The sequence below is a fragment of the Rhinopithecus bieti genome, unplaced genomic scaffold (genome assembly GCF_001698545.2).
Source record: "Rhinopithecus bieti isolate Rb0 unplaced genomic scaffold, ASM169854v2 scaffold_32105, whole genome shotgun sequence".
Classification (NCBI taxonomy): Eukaryota; Metazoa; Chordata; class Mammalia; order Primates; family Cercopithecidae; genus Rhinopithecus; species Rhinopithecus bieti.
In genome coordinates, this window is record NW_016814250.1 from 823,386 (window position 1) to 848,330 (window position 24,945).

The 24,945-nt window shown below is 40.2% G+C and overlaps 1 long non-coding RNA gene across 1 annotated transcript in view; it reads right to left on the bottom strand.

Moving 5' to 3' along the window:
- Positions 1–24,945, bottom strand: part of LOC108514050 (uncharacterized) — a 78,636-nt gene that overhangs the window by 44,560 nt on the left and 9,131 nt on the right. The window contains exon 2 of the long non-coding RNA XR_001881092.1: positions 6,688–6,975. This is a non-coding gene — a long non-coding RNA (uncharacterized LOC108514050). The remainder of the gene's footprint in view (positions 1–6,687; positions 6,976–24,945) is intronic.

A 24,945-nucleotide genomic window follows, 5' to 3' on the forward strand; every position in this document is an offset into this window, starting at 1 on the left:
AAAAAGAGAGAGGTTTAATTGGCTCACCATTCTGCAGGCTATACAGGTTCTGGGGAGGCCTCAGGAAACTTGCAATCATGGCGGAAGGCAAAGGGGAAGCAGGCAATGTCTTACACAGCCGGAACAGAAGGAAGGCAGGGGAGGTGACACATTCTTTAAAACAACCAGCTCCTAAGAGCACTTACTCACTACCACAAGAGCAGCATCGAAGGGGAAATTTGCCCCCATCATCCAATCACCTCCCACCAGGCCCCACCTCCAACACTGGGGATTACAATTCAACAAGAGATTTGGGTGGGGACACAGATCCAAATCACATCACTATTCAACTCAGCTCGGCTTCCTTCTGATTTACTAAGTTGCCTACCCTATGTCCTTTCCCCACACTATCCCTTGTGAGCTTCTCTTTCCTTTTTCCTGATACTCTTGTGTTACTTCTATTTCACTTTCCAACACACCATGGACTATTTTCCTACTCTTACTTTCTCAACGTTTAGCTCCTCTGTATTCAGATTCCTGTCTCCCCACCTCCCAAAACACGCACAATACACACACACACGTGCACACACACACACACAGACACACACAGAAATACAGACCTCTTTGTGGGAACCAAGAGACTATAAAAAAAAATTTGTACTTATTATAGGATTACATGGAAAAAACAAGTAAATTCCACTCAGATCTGCCCTCAATCCCTCCAGAGAAACTACCTCAAAACAAAATAAACAAGTGCTTTAGTAATAAGCAAACTAGTAGAACAAACAAACCACTTTGATCTCACTGTTCAGTTTAACCCAGAGGTAGATAATAGCACAAGTAATGTGCTTTCTTTTTATTCCTACATGATTTCTGTTGCCAGAAGCATATTCAGACCCTCAGCCTTCCACAGAAGGGCATAACCGTGCTTACTTTTTGTTTTTCATGGATGCTATGGTTTGAATGTTCCTCCTTCAAAATTTATGTTGAAACTTAACCCCCATCATAGTAGTATTGAGAGATGGGGTTTTTGGGGAGGTGATTAAATCATGAGAGTTCCATCCCTATAAATGGATTAATGCCTTAAAATATGGCTAAAGGCTCCATTTTGCCTTCTACCTTCTGCTGTGTGAGGACACAGCAAGAAGACCCTCACCAGACACCAGTTGCCAGTACCTTGTTCTTGACTTCCCAAGCTCCAGAACTGTGAGAAATAAATCTCAATTGTTTATGAATTACCCAGTCTGTGGCATTTTGTTATAGCAGCACAAATGGCTACAGAGGACCACTCAGGCTGGTGTGGTAAGACTCAGGGTGTTTTCTTATTTCCTTGTGCTTCCCACAACAGAGCAAGCATCTGCAAAGTCAACCTCCCTTAGGGAATCTGCTGTTACAAAATGCTTTTATGTATTTTTTTTTTTTTTTACTTAGTTTAGTTAAGAGTTTAGAAGATAACTTTGCTACCCAAAGTAAAGACTCAGTAAAAAAGCCAACTTAGATTCTTCCAAGAGTTGTTACCCACATTGTTGGTCAGTGTGATGTGATTTCCAAGGTTTCTTACAGCTCATAAAATGCCTTGGGGTGTTAGGAGGTTGTAGGAATTGTGTCACACGAAGAAGGCAAGAGGAACTTCCAGGCCAAAGAAATGCATGTGCAAAGCATGGACACTTCAAAGGGCCCCAGGGTTCTGGGAATGGGGATTAAGTAGTTCAATGTGGCAGCAGCACAGGGGCTATGTAGGATGGAGGATGGGAGGAAGACAAACGCTTAGGAGGAGACAAGTCTTTAAAGATAAGGGAAAGCTAGACTGCAAGGGCCAATCTAATCCACCCCTGCACTGTCAGGGAACTCACAAAAGGAGGCTTCTGTCCAATCTGCTGCTTTATAATTTAACAAAACATTGAGATGTGACTATTTCTCCTTTGAACTACCCATTTAAACTAATAGCAGACAAATACTAAGAAGTCATTTGACCCTAATTGCTGAAAAGTACAATTATAGAAAATGAATGTGTGGTTGGGACCTTTTATTTGTCTTTCTTCATGAAAATACGTAGGAGTGAGAATCTTTTCTTCCCCATATTCCACTTCCTCCCAGCATCTAGAAGTCATTGAGCAATCATCATTAGAAATAAACATGCATAATTGCAATAACCTTTAAATACTTCACAGTGTATTATTAACTCAAGAATTTGGGTTTTAGAACATGATCATTCCCCATCAAAGAATTTCAAATTCGTATTTACTTTGATCAGTTTTGGCCTCTTGTGGTACTTATGGACAGGTGATGTCTTAGTCACCTTGGTAGATGGCTATTACTGGGCTCTCTGCAGGGCATGCCTCCCCATGTCTGGTGAACTTCTGATGAGTGGAACCTTACAGGAGGGATTGCCATTCTGATAAACCCACATGTTTGCCCCAATCTGAGATCTCTTAGTCCAAAGCAGGACAGGCCCTGAACAAACACAAGGCAGCAGGTTTGCCTTTGGCCCTCTCCCAGCTCAAGCACACTTTCATTTTGTTCTGTCCTTCCCCACTGAGATGCACCAGGTGTCTTCGTCAGCTCAGGCTGCCATAATAAAACATCATATATTGGGTAATGTAAACAATAGGAATTTATTTCTCACAGTTCTGGAGGCTAGAAAGTCCAAGATCGAGGTACAAGTAAAGTTGGTGTCTGGTGAGTGGTCTCTGTCCTTGGGTTGCAGACGGCCACCGTCTCACTGTGCCCTTATATGGTCTTTCCTTTGTGCTCAAGTGGAATAATAAAAAAAAGTCTTCTTCTTAATAGGATCCCACCTTCATGACCTACTCTAACCCTAATTGCCTCCCAAAGACACTATCTTCAAATACTATCACATTGGCAGGTAAGGCTTCAACAAATGAATTCTGAGGGGACACATTCATTTCATAACATTCTGCCACGGACCACAAAAATTTATATCCTTCTAGTGTGTAAAATACATTCATTCTACCCTAATAGCCCCAAAAGCCTTAACTCATTCCAGCATCAAGTCTAAAGTCCAAAGATAAGGTCTCACCCATAACTGACATATCTGACTTAAATGGTATTTAGTTTCACCACACAAGCTATTTTCTTCCTAAATACAATGGTGGGACAGGCATAGGATAGATATTTTCCTTCCAAAAGGGAGAAGCCAGAAGATGGAAGACACGTCCCAAGAAAATCTAAAACCTAGCAAGGTGAATTCCATCAAATTTTAGGGCTCAAGAATAATTCTGTTTGGTCCCATGCTCTGCCTTCTGTGCCCAGTAGGGTAGCACTCCCACCTTCAGGACCCACTGAAGAAGTAATGCACCCAAGGCCAGGCACAGTGACTCAAGTCTGTAATCCTAGCACTTTGGGAGGCTGAGGCAGGCAGATCATTTGAGCCCAGGAGTTCAAGATCAATCTAGGCAACATGGTGAAACCCCATCTCTACAAAAAAAAAAACAAAATAAAACAAAAGTACAAAAATTAGCCAGGCATGGTGGTGCACACCTGCAGTCCCAGCTACTCTGGAGGCTGAGATGGGAGGATGGCTTAAGCCCAGGAGAAAGAGGTGCAGTGAGCCAAGATTGCACACCAGCCTAGGTGACAGAACCAAACCCTGTCTCAAAAAAAAAAAAAAAGTAATGCACCTGAGACTTTGAGTGGCCCTGCCCCCAAGGTGACACTTTGTGGGCCCACTCCTAAGACACTGAGTAGGGCTTTTCTTACCTTCTAAAACAAGAGGGATGGCCACACTCTTTGAAATCAAAGAGGACATAGCCTTATCCCCTGGGTCTGTTGTGGGAGTGACAGCCCTGATGATCTGAGTCACATTTGACGTCATTCTTCCTTTTCCTTGAAGAATAGCATGCATTCACAGCCAAATAACTTTACAGTCCTCTTTCACAGAATCCAAGAATTCTGACAGCCTTCCTTCATTTTGTTCCATCTCCACCTGCTTCAGTTCAAACTGGCAGTGTTTCTGCTCATATCATCCCATAAACTCTTTCTCAAACCATAATCCAGTCATACCCTTGGCATACTCTTTAGAACATGCTTTCTCAGTTTTCTGCAATATGAATAGGCTGATTGTTTTCCAAACCTTAAAGCTCTGATTCATTTTTGCTTAACAATTTCTTCTTCATTCATCTTTCTCCTCTCACGTTTGACAGAGTCTCGCTCTGTAGCCCAAGCTGGAGTGCAGTGGCATGATCTCAGCTCAGTAACCTCCACCTCCTGGGTTCAAGTGATTCTGCTGCCTCAGCTTCCCAAGTAGCTGGGACTACAAGCATGCACCACCACACCTGGCTAATTTTCATATTTTTAGTAGAGACAGGATTTTGCCATGTTGGCCAGACTGGTCTTGAACTCCTGACCTCAAGTGACCTACCTGCCTGTGCCTCCCAAAGTGTTGGAGTTACAGGTGTGAGCCACTGTGCCTAGCCCACACATTTTTCTGTAAGCACTCAGGAGGAATGAAGATGCTCCTTCAACACTGTGCTTAGGAATTTCCTCTGCTAAATATGCAATTTCATTGCTCACAAGTTCTACCTTCCACAAAACACCTGAACACCATTCAGCCAAGTTCTTTGCCACTTTATAACAAGAATTTCCTTCCTTCCAGTTTCCAATAACATCATTTCCATCTGAGACCTCATCAAAATCTCTTTTTATATTCATATTTCAAGCATGCACCTGAAAACTCTTTCAGCCTCTGCCCATTACTCAGCTCCAAAGCCATTTCCACATTTTTAGATATCTTTTACAGCTGCACTTCACTTCTTGGTACCAAAACCTGTGTTAGTTTGGGTTCTCCAGAGAAACAAAACCAATAGGACATAGATAGAAATACATATATCCATAGTTACAAATGCATGCATAGATACAGATAGATAAAAATATAAAGGTATTTATTATAAGGAATTGACTCATGAAATTATGAAGGCTAAGAAGTCCCAACATCTGCAGTCAGCAAGTTGGAGACCCAGGAGAACTGATAGTATAATTCCATCCAAGTTCAAAGGCCTGAGAACCAGGAGAGACAATAGTGTAAGTTCCAGTCTGATGAACAGCAGAAGACCAATGTCTTTGAACAACAGTTAAAAAACATTTGATCCAGAAACATCCTCATAGACACACTCAGAAGTAATGTTTAACCAAATATCTAGGCACTGGGCACCCCGTGGCCCAGTCAAGTTAACACATAAAATTCACCATTACACTAGGTCAGTCTACCCCAGCCTGCCTTCTTGTCCTTGCCTCACATGCGCTACACTGGCTTTGCCCATTCATCCATTTTCACCAATAACCAACTTTTTTGTTTTGCCCAATAATCAGGGACTAACTAGGAGACTGCTTAATTGCCCTAAAAATTGCGGCTAAGATACTGATGAGTGCAAATGACTTAACAATTACTTTTTGTAAAATGCAAATTTTCCTATTTGTATTTCACCTGTGCTTTACCTAAGGAAGAAAAAAAATTATTGTGGTAAAATACATATAACATAAACTTACCATTTTAATAACTGTTAATTACCTTCACAATATTCTAGAAACATCACCATTATCTAGTTACAGAACGTTTTTTATCACCCCAAAGGAAACCCTGTAAGCACTCTCCCTTTTCCCTCCCCTCAGCCCCTGGCAACCATGAATCTGCTTTTTGTCTCTATAGATTTGCCTGTTTTGGAGAGTTCATATAAATATGTGACGTTTTGTGTCTGACTTCCTTCACTTAGTGAAGAATTTTAGCCTCCTTAGCTAGGGAAGGTGAAAAATGGAAAGAATAATTATTTTGTGATATAAACCTTTGGGGGTTATCTCTAAAACCTCACCAACTTTCTACATCATTCCCAAGATTTGGGAAACCCATCTGTTATTCATCTGCCCAGACATTCTGCTGTGTATCATTAACTCTTTCTGTGGAGATTTGAGGCAGCCTGAACACAGGTTGGCATTGGGCCAGGATGGAGAAGGTGTGGACACTTTAGGAGGCTCATTCCGCCCCATCAGGAGGCCTTTCTTCCCTGAGAGCGACCTGGCAGGACCATGCAGGTCATAAGGTCATACAGCCCAGAGGGGCACAAGGATGCTGATACCAGACACTTCAGGCCTTAATAAAAATAAAAGCAAGCACATCTCTGACAGCAGAGTAAATTATTCATGGGATTTATTTTAAAAGAGAGAAAGCTTTGTTGGAAAAAAAAAGAAATAGACACCACATTAATTCCAAAAATCATTTCCAGATGAAAATGTCTAATCAAATGGGAAATAGTGCATTCGTGGTTTGCATAGCACAGCTACCAAGTTTTGCAAAAGGGTCCCAGGTTTGTTCAGATACTGGTTTCCACAATATGGGTAATCTGAAAGGATGCATAGCTTTACTGGGAATTTAGCACATGGATGGATGGTCAGAGACTACAAGTCTACTGAAGTTTTGTGGGAAATGAGCAGTTAGGCAGCCCCTGAGTCTGGAGGGTCTGATACTGGGATGCTAGAAAAGCTCCAGGTCTGTAACAGCCTCTATAAAACCATGAAGCCCTTGGAGGCCGGGTTTCAGTCTCTGTCACAGATTTCATTTGCTCAGGACTCTCACAGTTTTTATGTGGTTTAACGAAGTACCTAGGCAGAGGCTTTCTTTTTTCTTTTGGCTCTGCCTTTTCACCAATCTCCCTTTTTATTAATAACCAAACATAAATACATTACAAATATTTTTACCTTTTATTTCTATCTTGTTACTGTTTATGTATTTGCTAAGATCAAAGTCTGGATTCATCCTCTAACAAGTTCATGTTGTTTTCCTGCTTCTGTTTCAAAATATGGACCCCGCAGCCTTCATAATTGTATTCCATGATGACTGGCTTAAATTTAATCACATACACAAGCACTGCATTAACTCACTAAACAAATCCATGTGAGGATAAAAGGAACATCACAGGCCTGATCTGCGCACAAAGGCCTTTGTATTTTTCTCCTTTTGTTTTCAGAAGTTTCTGGAGCCTGTAACTGAACACAGCAGACTCTAGTTAAAAATTCACAATGATTCCTTTTTAAATAATAGCATTTGTCTTTTGATGAGTTCTCTCAGCTCAAAAGGATCCCTATTTCACTTTATAAATAGTTACCGTCAAAAGACATGACCATAAGACAATGACACTGGGTTTGAACAAATGTACTTGAATTTATCTATGCAAATGAATGATGTCCCCATCAAAGTAGGCAGCAACATTCCAACGATTTTCAAAACAGTTTTGGAACTCCAGTTAGGAACTTCCTTCCTTCACACACTGAGGGAATTGCTTTGAATGTCCCGGTAGTTTAAAAAAAAATTTTTTTTCATCAGGATAAGTTTCATTTTGGGAAACAACCAAGCCATTTAATAAGGCAGATGGTAACTGACTGGATAGATGTGCTGTAGCCTACAATATAATGAGACTAGCTTTTATTTTGTTTGATTGCTTAACTAGTCCTAAAGGTAATTCCAAAAACAGTTCCTAAAACGTTTAGTGCAATAGCAGTACAGTTGAAAGAAGTGTCTAGACTCCCAAAGCAACTTCTCTGAAAAGGATGACATTCGTTTATACAGATATATTTCTTAGAGAAAAACAGGCCACCCTCGCCTTGCTTGATTTTCACAAAAACTCTATGTTATTGGTGGCTAGCTAAGGGAAGTTGACTATTTTCAGCTTCCTACAGTATCAAATTTTATTTAACAATTCATTTTTGGAGTGAATAGAAGTGTAAAACCTGAAATACCTTCATAGAACTATGCCTTAGTGACCTATTCCAAAACAGACTTAAAACATGCACAGGGGTATATAATCTGGAAATCAATGTATGTTCTATGCCCAAATGATAAATATAAATATACATATGAATATATACTATACATAAATTAAGACAAATAATAAATTAAACATAAATGTAGTGATAAACAAATACATATGAATATTAATTAAATATACAAAATATTTAAATGCTAACTCTACTCACCTGAATTTATACTTTTAATTTCAGAGTCTTGATTCCAATGCTAATTTCATTAAGCATATCTATAACTGGGTTGTGAGAATGGTATATGCTGAATGGTAAGTGCTGTACAAATTAACTTAAATAAGTTTTGCATTACATTCTCAGAGGTATTTAATATGGGTAAACTTGTGCTTTGTGTGTGTGTGTGTTCCTGTTAATGAAGAAAGGAGGAAGGAAATTTTCACACATTGGATACCTATTGTACGCCAAGGGCTGAACATGTTACTATTTTAATGCTCTCAACATCTCCGAGCTAAAATTTTAATCCCCATATACAGAAAAAAAAAAAGGAGGCTAGAGAATGTAAACAGCAGAAATGCTGGCATACCATTGGCAAGTAGAGAAAATGCATTTAGAATTAGCTGATCATGGGTGGAGAAAAAAGCCAAAGGCCACACCCACGTGTTTGGAAAATGAAAGGAAAGTCTCTTCCCAGAGAGAATCTTTTTTTCCCCAACTAACCTGATGCTATCATTTCCCCTAATTTTTCATTAACCTCAATAATTCTTTGCCATATTTTCTAAAATGAAATAGGACTATTACCTCCCAATGTGGGAAAACAAAATGTTCTATGAATTTTATCTTGTTATTTATACAACAAGCCTTTGGAAACCAGTTAAGTGCTTGAACCAGTTAAGTATTTGGGTGGGACATTTAAAAATAAATCAAGTTAAATAAAGAACTGTTAATGTTCATAGAATAAAGAAAAAGTTATAATCCTCAGCTAAAAGATACTAGGAGACATAACCATCTATGAGGGTTAAAGATTTAAATCAAAAAAAATAAAGAGAAGCTCCTTCGATTAAATGCAAGAGGAAATTGAGAATCAACATCAGGACAGCTCATTTGACCTTAGACACATATTTTACTGATGACTTTCTGGTTTTCAAAAGTGTTTCTGATTTTTTTAACTTATTAGTGGCTCCAATATGCCAATATATCTCCCAGTTCCCCCATATTCCACTCAGTAAATCTTGTTCATTTTCAGCTTTTATTTTCTTGTTCAGTCCCTAATAACTGACAATTTGTAAGGAAGCAAACTAAAACACTTGTATTAAATAATGTATTTTGTTCATTATGCTGATGTGTAACAGTTCATTTTCAAAACAAATGTAAGCTTCATAATTTACTGATATTTAGCGATTTTTACCTTATTTCTGTAAGGATTTCATTCTCTTGGCCTTCTGTCTTTGCCATTGACAAAACTCCTATTAATACCACCCAAATCCTAAAATGGGTTAAACTTCAAGTGACTGATGTTCTGAAAGTGACATGATCAAAAAATAGTCTCATCCAGAAATTTAGATTTGTGACTTAAGTTATCAGAAGGGTTTCCAAAACTCCAAATGGCCTGCATTAATTCTGGCTTTTTTGGTTTTCTGTTAGTCTGCCTCTGTTTTCATACTAAAAGGGTATACAGAAATGTGTGTGCATTGCTCATCTTGAGTTGACTTCCTATGAAGTAGAGCTGAGTACAGAAATGTCTTTCACTTCAAAGGGCATACTGTGGGGTGCAAAGAAGGAAAGGCTTGGGTCCTTCCAGCCAAACATTGCCCTCTGGCACTCATGCTCAACTCCCCAGGGATACGAGAGGGCAATCTCTGGCTCTTGTAGCTCTAGGTAACATTTCCCACAACCCCTGACTCATAAATATTGACATTTGGGAAAAATAAGACCAAAAAAGAAAAAAGGGCTTTTTCAAAAAAAAAAAAAACTGTTTTTAAGTTGAAGTGTTTATGTATTTTCTAAAGCCTGGTTTATATCTAAGCTATCACTACAATTTTTAAGTAAAATATACCTCATCTTGGGATTTAAAAAAAAAATAGTATTATCCATCAACCACTAGAGAATATAGGAAAGAAAACTTTCAGCAAGGTTTTTATTTATTTATTTTATATTTTTCCATCCGGAAAATAACAGGACTGAGTTGAAAGCAATTTTTTCTAAAAGTAGCAATAGCAACATTCTCAGATAAAATCTTTTTTGCTGAATATCCACGTTTAAATTATAGTGAATTTGAAATTATTTATTTTCAGCAAAAGCTTTTCTTTTTCCTTTAAAATATTTGTCTCCACCTCTCTTTGCTTCCAAAAAGCAGAAATGATGTGACAACTTAGACCTTCGAGAATTCCTTAGAACCCAGCCTGTTTTCATTGTGGAACTACAGCGCGACCTGGTGGCAGTTGCTGTTTTTAGCATGGTTTATGAATAAATGGTCAAAGTTTCAAAACCAAAATGAAGGAAAGCCTTGTGTTTAGACTTTTAGAAAACATAGTATCAGGAGAGAAAACAGTGGGATGGCTCTCTTAGAATCATAATTACAGATAGAACTTTTTTTAAGTTTTTAAAATATACCTTTTTTTTTCTTAGGGTCTCGCTCTGTGCCCAGGCTGGAGTGCAGTGGCGTGATAATCAGCTCACACCACAACCTCCACTTTCTGGCTCAAGCCATCCTCCAGCCTCAGCTCCCGAGTAGCTGGGACCACAGGCACAAGCCACCACACCCACTTCCTTTTTATTTTTTTCTTTTGTATTTTTTTGTAGAGATGGGGTTTCGCCATGTTGCCCAGGCTGGTCTCCAATTTCTGAGCTCAAAGCTATCCGCTCACCTTGGCCTCCCAAAGAGCTAGGATTACAGGCATGAGCCACCGCACCTGGCCAAATATACCTTTTAAGAATAAATAATCTGGTAAGGTTATTGATGAGTCATTATATCACCTGATACAATTTTTAACATTCATATATTTTCAGGAATATGAATTTTCACTCACATTTCCTCTTTTTAATTACTTTTACAGTTCTCTAAACAATGTTTCAAAAGCATTTAAAAGAAAAAATAATCAGTGATACAAGAGAAGACTGTTTTATATGCTTTTCTTTCACAACTAGCAGCACATTGATGCAAGAGTTTATAGACAAAATGGTGATTCATAGTAACTATAATCTTCTATGTGTTTATTGTACTTTATACCCATCTTCTTATCTAATCCTCTCAACCACCCTATTAAATTCAGAATCAGTATCTCCATTCGACAGATTAGAAAACTGAGGCTTCAGGATATGAAATAACTTGTTCAAGGTCACTCTGCTGGTGAGTGACAGAATGAACTGAACCCTGGGCCTGCCTGCTCCAATGCCCAAGCATAGGGTCAGGCTGGTGATAGGCCCTTTGTAAAAGTTTGCTTATTTAATGAGCAAATGCACCTACTGTGAGAATATTAAAGGTAAGCCTGGACTAGATCCAAGGTCTTCTGACTTGATAACCAGTAAATCTTCCAGTAGAGTTTAGATGTATTTTGAACTTTCTCTTGTTTCTGCCTGCAACTGCACTCTCCTGAGCCTGCTAAGTCCCCACTATTTTCTACAAAAGAACAAAGAAAAAACACCAGGAGAGAGTCACCTGGAGCCTGAGCCCCAGGCTGTTTTATCCACGAGGCTCTAGTAGGGGATCTTTTCCCCTTTTGTGCCATAGATCCCTTTGGAAGCCTAATGAAGTTCCTGGAACTTTTTAAAAAATAATCTTTTAAAATACCCCACAAAGAAAGCCAAGTATTTTAAAATGAAATTTTCAAAAAACTTTTAAAAACTCGGCTGGGTGCAGTGGCTCACGCCTGTAATCCCAGCACTCTGGAAGGCTGAGGCGGGTGGATCACCTGAGGTCAGGAATTCGAGACCAGCCTGGCCAACATGGTGAAACCCCATCTCTACTAAACACACACAATTAGCTGGGTGTGGTGGCACACACCTGTGATCCCAGCTACTTGGGAGGCTGAGGCAGGAGGATCTCTTGAGCCCAGGAGGCGGAGGTTGTGGTGAGCTGAGATTGCACCACTGCAGTCCAGCCTGGGTAACAGAGCAAGACTCATCTCAAAAAAAAAAAAACTTTAAAATACTAATTTGTAAATATGTGCTTATTTATTAATGCATTTAATAACAAGATTTAATAACAACTATATATTCAAAGTAGCAATGAGTATAAATTATGTTTTGGGATATCCAAAATCCCTGTAATGTGACATGAATATATCTATCGTTTCTATTGGTGAGAGAGAGATTGTTAATATTAATGTGATGTATGGCCTATATTCTTAAATAAATAAAATTACAAATTTCAGTTTGAAGTTAATGAAAACAGATTTTTTTTCATCCAAGTTCATGGACCTTCTTACCCTCCTGAATTAAGAAATCAAAACTAATCTTACATGAGTCACACACAGCTAAACAATTTTAAAATTCATAAATGCTGTCAAAAAATGCTTAAGCAATATATATATGTTTCCCTTGATTAGTGTGAGATATTAACTTTAATATGAATATTATGAATAATGTGAATATTCACTTTAATATGAATAATATGAAGCAAGACTCCAAAAATAAGCATAGATCTAGGATCCAGAGAGGTGTTAAAACAACCTTGCCTGAGTCTCATGACAGTAATCAACAAATAATAGTATTATTTGCCCACAATAATAATTCAGTTTGTATGCATCTGACAAAGGACTAATATCCAGAATCTATAAGGAACTCAAACAAATCAGCAAGAAAAATAAAAACAAATAATCCTATCAAAAAGTGGGCTAAGGACATGAACAGGCAATTCTCAAAAGAAGATATACAAATGGCCAACAAACATATGAACAAAATTTCAATATCGCTAATTATCAGGGAAATGCAAATAAAAACAACAATGGAATACCACCTTACTCCTGAAAGAATGGCCACAATTAAAAAATCAAAAAATAACAGATGTTTGTGTGGATGTGGTGAAAAGAGTGCACTTTTACACTAGTGGTGGGAGTGTGAACTAGTCCAACCACTATGGAAAACAGTATGGAGATTCCTTATATGGAAAACAGTATGGAGATTCCTTAAAGAACTAAAAGTAGAACTACCATTTGATCCAGCAATCCCACTATTGGGTTTCTACCCAGAGGTAAAGAAGTCAATATAAGAAAAAGACACTTGCACACACATGTCTCTAGCAGCACAGTTCACAATTGCAAAAATATGAAACCAGCCTAAATGTCCATCAGGCAACAATGGGTAAGGAAAATGTGGGATATGCATATATTATGGAATACTACCCAGCCTCAGAAAGGAAAAAAATAATGGCATTTGCAGCAACCTGGATGGAGTTGGAGACCATTATTCTAAATGAAGTAACTCAGGAATGGAAAAACAAACAGGAATGGAAAACTAAGCTATGAGGATGCAAAGGTATGAGAATGATATAATGGACTTTGGAGACTCAGGGGGAAGGTTGGGAGGGGGCCAATGGATAAAAGAGTACACATGGGGTACAGTGTACATTGCTCAGGTGACAGGTGCACCAAAACCTCAGAAATAACCACTTAAAAAATTTTCCATGCAACCAAACACTACCTGTTCCCCCCAAACTATTGAAATATAATAGAAATAAAAGAATAAAAAAAATAATAATAATTCAGTTTGACATGACAAATATTAATTGAGCAGCTACTATGCTAGACACACTACTGGTGTTTTTAAAAATAAGTTTTAGAAGTGAATGATTCTGTGTAATTTGTTTGTGCAGCATTTATCATTTTCAAAGCAGTTCTACACACATCTTTCATTCAAATCTAATTATAACTTCAAGGGGCAAGGCAGGGTCTGGAGACTTATTCATTAATTCTGCATTCCCACAATAAATCCCACTCTAGACCCATGGTAAATATTCAATAAAAGTAGACACTTTACTCCACCCTTATCCCCCAAGCAAGGCCCTCAATTAGGGCTGCCAGGTAGAATACAGAATGTTCAGTTAAATTTCAATTTCAGATAAACAATTTTTTACTCTAAGTATATCCCATGAAAATGATTTTTAAATATCTATAATATGGGACACACACATTTTTTAAAGTATTTGTTGTTAACCTGGATTTCAAATTTAACTGGGCATTCTGTGTTTTTGCTGGCTGAATTTGGCAACTCTTTCCTGAATTTCTCTGCCCAGGAGCTCTCTCTGCCGCAGGAACTCAACAATCGGGAGGAAAAGTCCAGAAGGATAAGGCTGCCAGCACCCCTGTGAGCAGCCACAGCGGATGGAGTTTGGTGGTAAAGTCATTCACTTCCTGTCTCTCTGGTGATGATTTTGAGTGTGTTCTACAAAGTCTTTCAGATGGTCCCAGTAGGTTGGAGCCCAGTTGCCCTCAGTGGTAACCTACCCATTAATGTACCCTGTGTTGGTTTCCTTTCCTTCCCTACCTCACCTCCCCACTCTTCTTTCTATGATTCTTAGTCACCTCCCAAATAAACCTTCACATTTACATTCTTGTCTCATGGTCTGCTTCTGAGGGAACTCAGACTAAAACAAAATGCTGATTGAATTAAATCCTCAGTTGCAGATGAGAGGTTCAGGGAGCATGCCAGATGCTGAAGGCACCAAGATGGATAGTGATGGGCCTTCTTATTCAGCCCTTACTCAGCACTGCCTCTGGCTACCAAGCATTGAGCTCCTATCATATACCAGCCCCTGGGAGTCTCCGTTTACATGCATCTTGGCTAACCCTTTCCACCATCCTGCCTGGTAGCTATCATTATGCTCAAATTGCCAAGTGGGGAAATTCATGCTCAGAGGGTTTTCCAAAGTCACACAGTAATAGAAATGCCATCTTTGAATGGGGAGCAGTGCCTCACACCTGAAGTTTCAACACTTTGGGAGGCCAAAGTGGGCAGATTGCTCGAGCTTGGGAGTTTGAGACCAGCCTAGGCAACATGGCAAATTCCCATCCCTACAAAAAATACAAAAATTAGCTGGGTGTGGTGACATGTCTGTAGTCCCAGCTATTCAAGAGGCAGGATTGCTTGAGCCCAGGAGTTCAAGGCTTCAATGAGCTGTGATCACACCACTGAACTCCAGCCTGGGTGACAGAGTGAGATTCTGTCTCAAGAAAAAGAAAGAAGTGCCATCCTCCTGCAACACACCACCTCCCTGTGACCCACAGACAATAATACAACAGGCTTTAGGACACGACTCTCTTGAAGTCCTGAAGGGAGTTGAGAACACACAACAGTTATACATGAAAAATAACTAGTGACACAAGAGAGTAAGGGAAATGTGTGACAGGCAGTTCAGAGAAGAAGTCCTATGGGGTTCAGAAGAGAGACAAGGGTCAACTGGGAATATTACAGAAATCTTCTCACGGGCGGCTGGACTTAGGCTGAGCCATAGTGAATGGATTAGATTCAAATGGGAGACTCAGGGAGGGGAGAGAGTGGTGAGTGAGAAGGATGAATAGGCACTGTGCAGAAGCAGCACTGGGCATGTTTGCTGTGACTGTAAGCAGAAAGATGGCCTGAGGACAGGAGAGAGGGGACCAGGCCATATTATAGAGGCCTAGGGATGCCAAGGGCTATTGTTTGAATATGTGTCCCCTCCAAAACTCATATTGAGATGTAATCCAGTGTGGCAGGATTGAGAGGTGGGGCCTGTGGGAGGTGATTACATCATGGGGGCTCCATCCTTATGAAGGAATTAATCCATCCATGGATTAAGGGGTTAATGGATTAACGGGTTATCACGAGAGTGGACTCCTGACTTTATAAGAAGAGAAAGGCCTGAGCTAGCACGTTCATCCCCTTGCCAAGTGATGCCCTGCACCACCTTGAGACTGCAGAGTCTTCATTAGCAAGAAGGCCCTCACCAGATGTAGTCCCCTGACCCTGACCTTCTCAGCTTCTATAATTGTAAGAAATAAATTCTTTTTCTTCATAAATTACTCAGTTTCAGTTATTCTGTTATAAACATAAGAAAATTGATGAAGACACCAGGTAAAAAATACGGAGTTCATCTGAATACATATATGGAGCAAATGCAGGCTGTGAAAGTAGAAAATTGACATAATCAAAATAAGATTTTATCAGATTCATCTGGCAGTAGAGGGCAGGATTAGTTGAAGTGAAGAGACTAGTTAGTAGACTCCTGACAGGCTGTGCCTATGGTAATAAAGATCTCACCCAGAATAATGACCAGGAAGGTGTAAACTACATTACAAAGCAGGAGTTGTCAAATCTGAGTCACTGATGGGTCAGAGGGGAGAAAGAATAAAGAAAGCTCCTTTACTGTGCCTGGATAATGAGGAAAATGGAAACATTAACAAGAAACTAGAAAGTTGCACATAAGAAACTGACTAAAATAACTCTTAAGATACCATAATTTCTCTAACAATTATACATTGGGAAGATTTTTCTGAATGATATGGAATTATGGAATGTTCCCCTTGGTGGACAAAAGTAACTCAAACCTTTGGGTGAGGCACTATCTCTTCTCCACTCTCCCCAGCCCTCTCCATGACCTTATAGAACCAAAGCCAATGGTTACTGAGTGTAGAAGATATCTGCTGTTTCTGCCTGCTCAACATCCCCTCCCCCTGCACCTGGACACACCATTTGTATTTCTTGTAGAGATTGCATTCCATGCAGCACAGGTGCGGTTGGACCCATTCCACCCTGCCCCCATCAATGTCCTCCCACCCTTAGTCCAGCTACAAAAAAGGGCACATAGCCCGGACCTGGCCAATTTGTTCACCCCATGCCATGTGCATAGCACAGTGATTCAGAAAAAGGACTGTGGCTGGAGCCAAGCCAATCACTATCCATGAAATTATTCTAGAGAAATAACAGGAAGCACTTCTTTCTGCTACAATTAAAGTCCATATTAGGAGGTAGGAGTTCAAAAGTAACACTGAAAGATTAAAGGATGAGATGCAGACTAGGAAAGGGCCTGGCTGAAACTGGAGAAGAGAAATTCTCTCAGACCTGCCTCTCTGTAGACCAGTCTGTTCCACTGCAGGAAACCTAACTGCTGACAACCCCCAATTTGTCGTGGGTGTCAGGGAAATCTGAGACAACAAGTGTATCCAGCCACACTACGAACCCCTAGACCCAGCCACATCTGAAGTTAGTTGAGCTTCTGAACTTTCCAACTACGACAACAAATTTTTTTCTTAAAGAAAATAAAATACAGTTTTGATCACTTGCTACCAAAAAAGTGTAAGTAGCTAGCTTTACTAGCTTGTTATCAAAATGTGTTCTGCATGTGCCAACAGCTCAATCTTAAAAATCACATTACTGAAGTTCTTCCTTCCTTGACCACCCCAAGTGTGTTACTCCTCCCCTCTCTCTGCCTTCCATGCCTAGTTTCTTTGCAGTTACCATGAATAACTTGTAAAATGTTGCTCTAGTTGCACACCCTCCTGTGTGAGGTCACTAACAAAGGAAGATCTCCAAAACAGCTTCCAGAAAAGGAAAGCAACAAATGGGCAAGCCCAGATGACAATCTCAGTCCCAGCTAATATCTTTATTGCATCCCAGTAAATACCTGAGCAGAGAAGCCAGCCATGCCATGCCCCAACATCTGACCTACAGAAACTGTTAGATAATAAATATGGGTTATTTTAATCCATTAAGTTTCTGGTAATTTGTGACTTAGCAATAGAAAACTTATAGAGGACAGATGCAACAACTTATCCCTCACCTCAGAAGGGATATTTTCACATGCCCAAAATGAGTAGGCTCTTAGAAAATTGGAATGGAGACATATTGGCAGATTCCAATGAAGTTGGGGACCTGAACCTCTAAATTTGGTTGAGGCTTCTTTGTCAAGAGAAGCAGCTCTTCCAAGTGTGTTTAAGGAAGTTAGTATACCTTGGTCTGAAGAACTTTCCTGGAATAGTGCAGAGGAAGGTATCAAAGCCTTAGGAAGATCGGACTTGGAGCTCCATCCTCAGACACAAAGACAAAAGCCTTTAAAGACACTATTGCACCAGCTATTCCAATCACATCAGGTTAAATCTCTGTTAAAATAAAATAAAATAAAATAAAATAAAATAAAATAAAATAAAAAACAATGTGAGTGTGTGTGCGTGCGCGCACACGTGCACGCACATGCACACATTTCCTGGTGATTCTGGTCCTCTGGCTCAATCTATAGTGATAAAGTTGAGGTCATGGTCACTAATCCAAGTTCAAGGTACATCCTTCTTATCTCAAGGCTTGATATTCTCATAATGTACCTTCCTTAAAGTGCCATTTTCTACCTGCCTGGGAAAGGCAGAAGTCACACCTATCTTTCTCAATTGGGTTCAAGAATTTCAGGCCATAATAGGCAATTTTAATAAAATCATCATGAGTTATCATCAATCTGTCCTTTATATATATAAAGAATGTTGGCCGGGCGCAGTGGCTCATGTCTGTAATCCCAGCACTTTAGGAGGCCAGGGTGGGTGGATCATGAAGTCAGGAGTTCAAGACCAGCCTGGCCAAGATGGTGAAACCCCGTCTCTACTAAAAATACAAAAATTAGCCGGGCATGGTGGCAGGCACCTGTAATCCCAGCTACTTGGGAGGTTGAGGCAGAGAATTGCTTGAACCTGGGAGGCGGAGGTTGCAGTGAGCCAAGATTGCACCACTGCACTCCAGCCTGGGAGACAGAGTGAGACTCTATCTCAAAAAAAAATATATATATATATATATTGCAAGAAAATCTAAAATTTGTCTCCTTTAAAAACATTGCATAAAGCCAAGTGCAGTGGCATGCACCTGTAGTCCCAACTACTTTGGAGGCTGAGGTGGGAGGATCTCATGAGCCCAGAAGTTCAAGGCCAGCCTGAGAAACATAGCAAGCCCTGTCTCAAAAAGATTATCATTATTATTATTACATATTTTCTCAAAGTATTGTCTTGATATTTCCCTTTGTTTTGTGCCCTTTTGTTTAAGAATGCAAAATATCTAGGAAAAGATGATTGCTATCATTTCGGCTTTTGAAAGAAACATAAACTAGCTATAGCAGTTAGGGTAAAATCCGAGAAGCAGAGCCACTAGAGTATTATGGGAATAAAAGATTTATTATAGGAATTAGATCTCACACAAATGTGAGAGCAGCTGAGAAAGTGAAAGTCAGAGAATTTAAGGAAGAGTCATAAATGAATCCTCTGAAAGCACTGGCATGAGTAGGTAAGCTGGAGCTTGCAGGGAAATCTGAGACACCAAATATACCCAGCCACTTCAGTGAGATTGCAAAGCGGGAGCTCTCAGAGAGGTCTATGGGAAGATGTTCCCTTTATGTAGCTACCACCTCTATGGGTTTGCAGCCAAACACCTGGGTAAGGGGGAGAAGGGAGTGAGTCTGCTTTTGGTGAGTTGTGCTGGCAGTCAGGAAGCCAAGCTGGACAGTGTGGAGGAGAGGAAGAATAAGCGGGGACCCAGACACCTCTGTGTCTATCTATCTGATGATGACGACCTTCCAAGAATAATGGTCTTTGCTTCCTTTCCACCTTCCAAATCTCGTGCATCTTCCTCTATGGCCAACTCTAACCCAGAATTATGCATGAAATGTAATTCCCAGCTTAACCCACCTGCCATGGTGTAATCCAGCACAATGACTAAGCAAAAGACGAATTTGTTATTAGAGTACTGGGGCTCCTCACAGAACTGAGGACAGGAATGAGACTGGATCTCAGAACGACTGGAAACAAGAGTTCAGATACCAACAAGCTCTCAGGGTATCTTGCCTCTCTTGCTGCTCTCAAGTTACCTGCTTGTTTACCTGCCTCCCTTTAGACTGGCCTGTTTCATGGCAGGAAACCTAACTGCTGACAACTCCCAAGCATAATTCCTTGCAGCTTCTTCAGACGTGTCAAGGGAAGAGAGACTCAGCTCTGTCTCTTCATGCCCAGTCCAATAAATTCTGAGAAGGGACTCATTGGTCAGAGGACTGGGTCACATGGTATCACAGCTGCTCCTGCTACGCCATTGTGGATAGGGAAGGGGAGAACGGTTTTCAGAAGAAAGTAAATGTGGAGCAAAGCAGCTCCATCGGCGTCCACTGCAGGTGGTAAGGTAACATTATACCTCACCTAAGTCCCAAAACTAGCTATAGTAAAATTGGCCTGGCTCCAAAGAGGGCTCCTTGACTTCCAGTGTTCCAAGGGGCTCCCATCACTCTGTTTGTCATTATGCCATGGGCTTTCCCCCAATACTGCATATCAACAAAATTCCCATGCTATACTCTACCATGGCCTTTCTCATTTCACAGGTGACAGAGACACAAAATGACCACCAATCTACACACCTGGAAACAACTCTGCCTCCTGGCACAGTGCTTTTTCCTTATTACACACCACTTTGCATCCTTGATCATCCACTGCAGTAAATATGATAAAAAGATACTTTTAATTTCTTTCTCATAGAAAAAGCATAATGTGTTCACTGTGGAATACATTTAGTTTAGCGTAATCAAAGCTAAAATTTGTATGTGTTATAGTCATGTAAATTGCTATTGACACTACTTCAGATTTGAGAACTTCTACCAGAAAGGTCAAAGCAAAATGGAACAACAGCTTGGAAGCTCATTACTGTCCTCACAGAATTTCATTATTGACAACTAATACATATTGAGCATGCTATTACAAGACACCGTACCAGGCATAATGAATAGATGTAAGTGTGTAAGACATAGTCCCAGCCTTTAAAAATCTGCCTGAGTGGGCTGGGCGTGGTGGCTCACGCCTGTAATCCCAGCACTTTAGGAAACTAATGTAGGTGGATTAATTGAGGTCAGACGTTCAAGACCAGCCTGGCCAACATGGTAAAACCCCGTCTCTACTTAGAAATTACAAAAATTAGCTGGGTGTGGTGGCAGATACCTATAATCCCCAGCCACTTGGGAGGCTGAGGTGAGAGGATTGCTTGAACCTGGGAGGTGGAAGTCGCAATGAGCTGACATCGTACCACTGCACTCCAGCCTGGGTGATAGAGCAAGACTCCATCTCAAAAAAAAAAAAAAAAAAAATCTGGTTGAGTGGATGGAACACAGACATAGACTACAGCCAACCATTTATGGTAGCCTATGAATGAATGAATACCCTAAATGAATGATACAGAGTAGGAAGTAATCTCTGGGGACTGCAACAGTCAGAAAATGTATGATGGAGGAGGTAGGAATCAAAGCCTGGATTTTATTTATTCCTTCAATCATTCAATCATTTGCTCATTCATTCAACAGTTCTTCAGTTGGGCATCATGCTTAATGCATGTAAGAGTAAATGGGCAATGGTGTACGCCCGGGATAAGAGCCATAAGAGTTATGGGAGATAATACGATTCCAAGATAGTACAATTCAAATGTGCAGTGTACTCTACTCTTGCATCCACCTGTCACTTGTTGAGTGTCTCTTACCTGCTAAGAACTCTGCTAGATCCCTAAACGAAGTAAAAGTCTGGTCTGCAAAGACTCACAAAACATTTAAATAATGTCTTTGTAAGAAGAAATGCCCAAATAGTCCTTGTTGTGTAAACAAGAGGACTTTGTATCACACAGTGTAGGCTCAAAGAAATGGTACAAGGGGAACACGATGCATGCATACTCAGGATTCTTGTCGTCCAACTCTCAGAAAGAATATAACTGGATACACCATGGTTGTGCTCCAGGAGAGGGCCACAGGTCCCCTGCCACTTTGCATTCTTACAGAAGCATTAAGAGGGGCAGGGATCACTCAAACAATTTGGGCAATCCAGCCTAGCTAGTACAAGAAAAAAACATCCTTTCTCAGATGTTAATTTGCATATCAGTCCTGGGTTCAGCTAGAGGTCTTGAAACCTATACCCCTCCCTGCTCAGCCACCTTGTTGCCCTGTTGAGGGAGAGCCACTGTGCTCATCCAGAAACAAAATAGTTTAAGTCTTCTCAGAAATGTAAGGTGAGATGGGAAGATAGACTCAGAGATGGAAGTTGGATAAGTGAGGGGAACGGGGTTGGGCACTTTTTTTTTTAAGACAAGCTCTCTCTGTGTCACCCAGGCTGAAGTGCAGTAGTGCTATCATGGGTCACTGCAGCCTCGACTTCCTAGGCCCAAGCAATCCTCCCGCCTCAGCCTTCCAAGTAGCTGGGGCTATAGGTGCATGCCACCACACCCAGCTAATGTATTTTTTTCATTTTTTGTAAAGATGGCGGGGGGGTCTCCCTGTGTTGCCCAGGCTTATTTCCAAAGACTTTTTTTGTTTCTAAGACTGGGTCTCGCTCTTTTGCCTAGGCTGGAGTGCAGTGATTCAATGTAGCTCACTGCAGCCTTGAACTTCTGGGCTCAAGCAATCCTCCCACCTTAGGCTCCTGAGTAGTCAGGACCACAGGCATGCACCACCACGACTGCCTATTTTTTTTTTTCTTTTTTTTTTAGAGACAGGGTCTCGCTATGTTGCCCAAGCTGTTTTCAATCTCCTAGGCTCAAGTGATCCTCCTGCCTTAGCCTCCTAAAGTGCTAGGATTATGGGCATGAGCTACCATGTCCGGCTGGGCATTCTAAACAAGGGGCTGGCATAGGCAGAGGTGCAGAGCCAAGAAAAAGGATGTCTAGTTCCCCACAGTAACTTAAGTGCTCAGTATAGTGCTGAGCAATAGTGGGTGCTCAGTAAATATTTTGTTGGATGGCTGAAAGACATTCAGGCCACCTGCATGCCTAGGGCCTCTCAAACTTGGTGCATAAAAGGAGTAGCAGTGTCTTAGGGAATATCCAGAGCACCAAGACAAAAATGGCCACAGTTTTACCAGATTTATTGGTAAGTAAATTAAAACTCTAAGCAATATGTTTGTTTTAATCTTACATGTTATATATGAGTGCATGGGTATACACATGCACGTAAATTGCAAAGTTCCAAAAAATTCTTCAAATAAAATATAAGATTTGAGATAAATTTGTCTTTTGTGGTACCTCCCGGCAATACTCAGACCCCTGGGAAACAGGTATTCAATCTTCTCTGCCATTAGGGATATAAAAGTGCAAAAGCTTGAAAAGTAGTACTAGATTCCTACTGAGCAAAAGAAAAAGAAAAAAGTGGTGGCTCACGACTGTATCCCAACACTTTGGGAGGTCAAGGCAGGTGGATCAGCTGAGGTCAGGAGTTCGAGACCAGCTTGGCCAACATGGTGAAAATCTGTCTCTACTAAAAATACCAGGTGCAGGGTGAAGGGAAATAGCCACGCCTGATGTAATTGTCAAAGAATTGTTTTGCGTGAACACTATGGAATAATTTTTAAAAATGGTTAGTGATCATATGATTCAGTCAAGAGTCCAGCTGAAAACACATGGTAAATTAAATCGAGTGATTTGAAGAGAGTTTAATAGATTATTCACAAAGGCGTGGGCGAGGAGCATGGAAATCATTTGGGATGGTGCAGTAATGGGACAAAAAGGAGGAAGTAATGACTTCTAACGGGAGGTAGACAGGCTGTGTGAATGAGCCATCTGAAAAGAGCTGTGACCTTCTGTGCAGGAATGAGCCCCCAGAGGGGAGCTGAAACAATGAATGCTCAACCTCCCTCTCCTCCCTTGTCTGATCTCTGGTTACTGCCCGCTCTTGGCCAAACCTGATGGAAGCCAGAGGACAGGGAAGCCTGTTGTAGTCCAAACAGATCAGCCTCCCAGGGCACAGAGCACAGCAGAGAAGGGGCATGGTGGTGGGTGTCTGTAATCCCAGCTACTTGGGAGGCTAAGACAGAAGAATTGCTTGAACCCAGAGGTGGAAGTTGTAGTGAGCTGAGATTGCGCCACTGTACTCCAGCTTGGCAACAGAGCGAGACTCCGTCTCAAAAAAAAAAAGAAAACAGTGATTAAAATAGCAACCAAAATATAAGTTGTAAGATTTCTCAACTTTTCTTGAAAAAAGAGCTGCCAGTTAAGGCTAGAGAAATCTGTTTATTTAAATCAGCAATAAACTAGATTATGTGGTCTCCAAATAAATATGATCTTTCATATTATACATGTAATATGTAAGATATATTTACAAAAACAATATAAATATTATAAACAGAAATATGAGTTAATATCAATAAGCTTTCACAAGAAAATGTCTAGTGTCATAAACCATCTTTGGGGAAAAACAAAACCCTGCTAGGTATGAGAGTTTGTAACTGTATATTCATATGCACATGTACACACATATAATCTCCCACACTTAAAATAATCTAAGAAACTACAATCTCCTCTTAAAGTTGAAATTCTTCCAGGTCATGAGTAAAGACAACAATGGTATGGCTAATGCAATATACAATAACATACAATACAATATAATACAATACTGGCTCACTACTAGAAATATTAAGAATTACCTATAACTCGAAAGAAAACTGGGCTACCAGGCTTCATTTTGGTGTTATATTTTTTGGCATAATAGTGTACTAGTCTTCGGTTTCAAACTTTGTTTTTGCTCTGCCTTCCTTCACCTCTTTCAGAAAATACACAAGGCTCGGCTCTGGGTTCCCTGAGCAAAACCAGACTGGTCAGCTTCATGTTGCTGTAACTTTCCGATCTGGATATTGTCACCCATTTGCTCTTTCCAAAGACACAGGTCACCTATTTCAGGACAACTGTCCTGTTGTTTTTCTTTTTTTTCTTTTTTCTTTTTTTTTTTAATGCTGGTGACGGTGTAGCTGAAAATTCAAATGGAAAAGAATTTCAAAGGATCAGCATCTTCTTTTCCACTGATTTTTTTCTAAACCGACTCTTGAGAATGTTTCTGTGCCAGATTATTAGTCTGTGGCACGGCCGATCTTATCCCTGCAAGCCCTTTCATAATCAGTGTCGATGGCCACAGAGTTCATTCGACCCATGGTGATGAGAATCAAACGTGAAGATGATTGAAATAATTGGGTCAAATCTGCAGCAGATCATTTCGGTGGCCACAGGAGAATGAGGGCATATTCAAAAATCATAATGAATCACATTCTCTGCAGGTAAAATAGGAATGATGATGACATGGTATCAGCCAATTTCAGATGGACACTAGCAAGAAAAATGTAAATGATTAATATTTATATAGGTGCAGAATAAAAATAAACAATACTGTATCATATGAATGTAGGTAGATTTATGTCCCAAACATCTAATTTCCAGCTCATTTCCTTTCACTAAAAAAAAAAAAAAAAAAAAAAA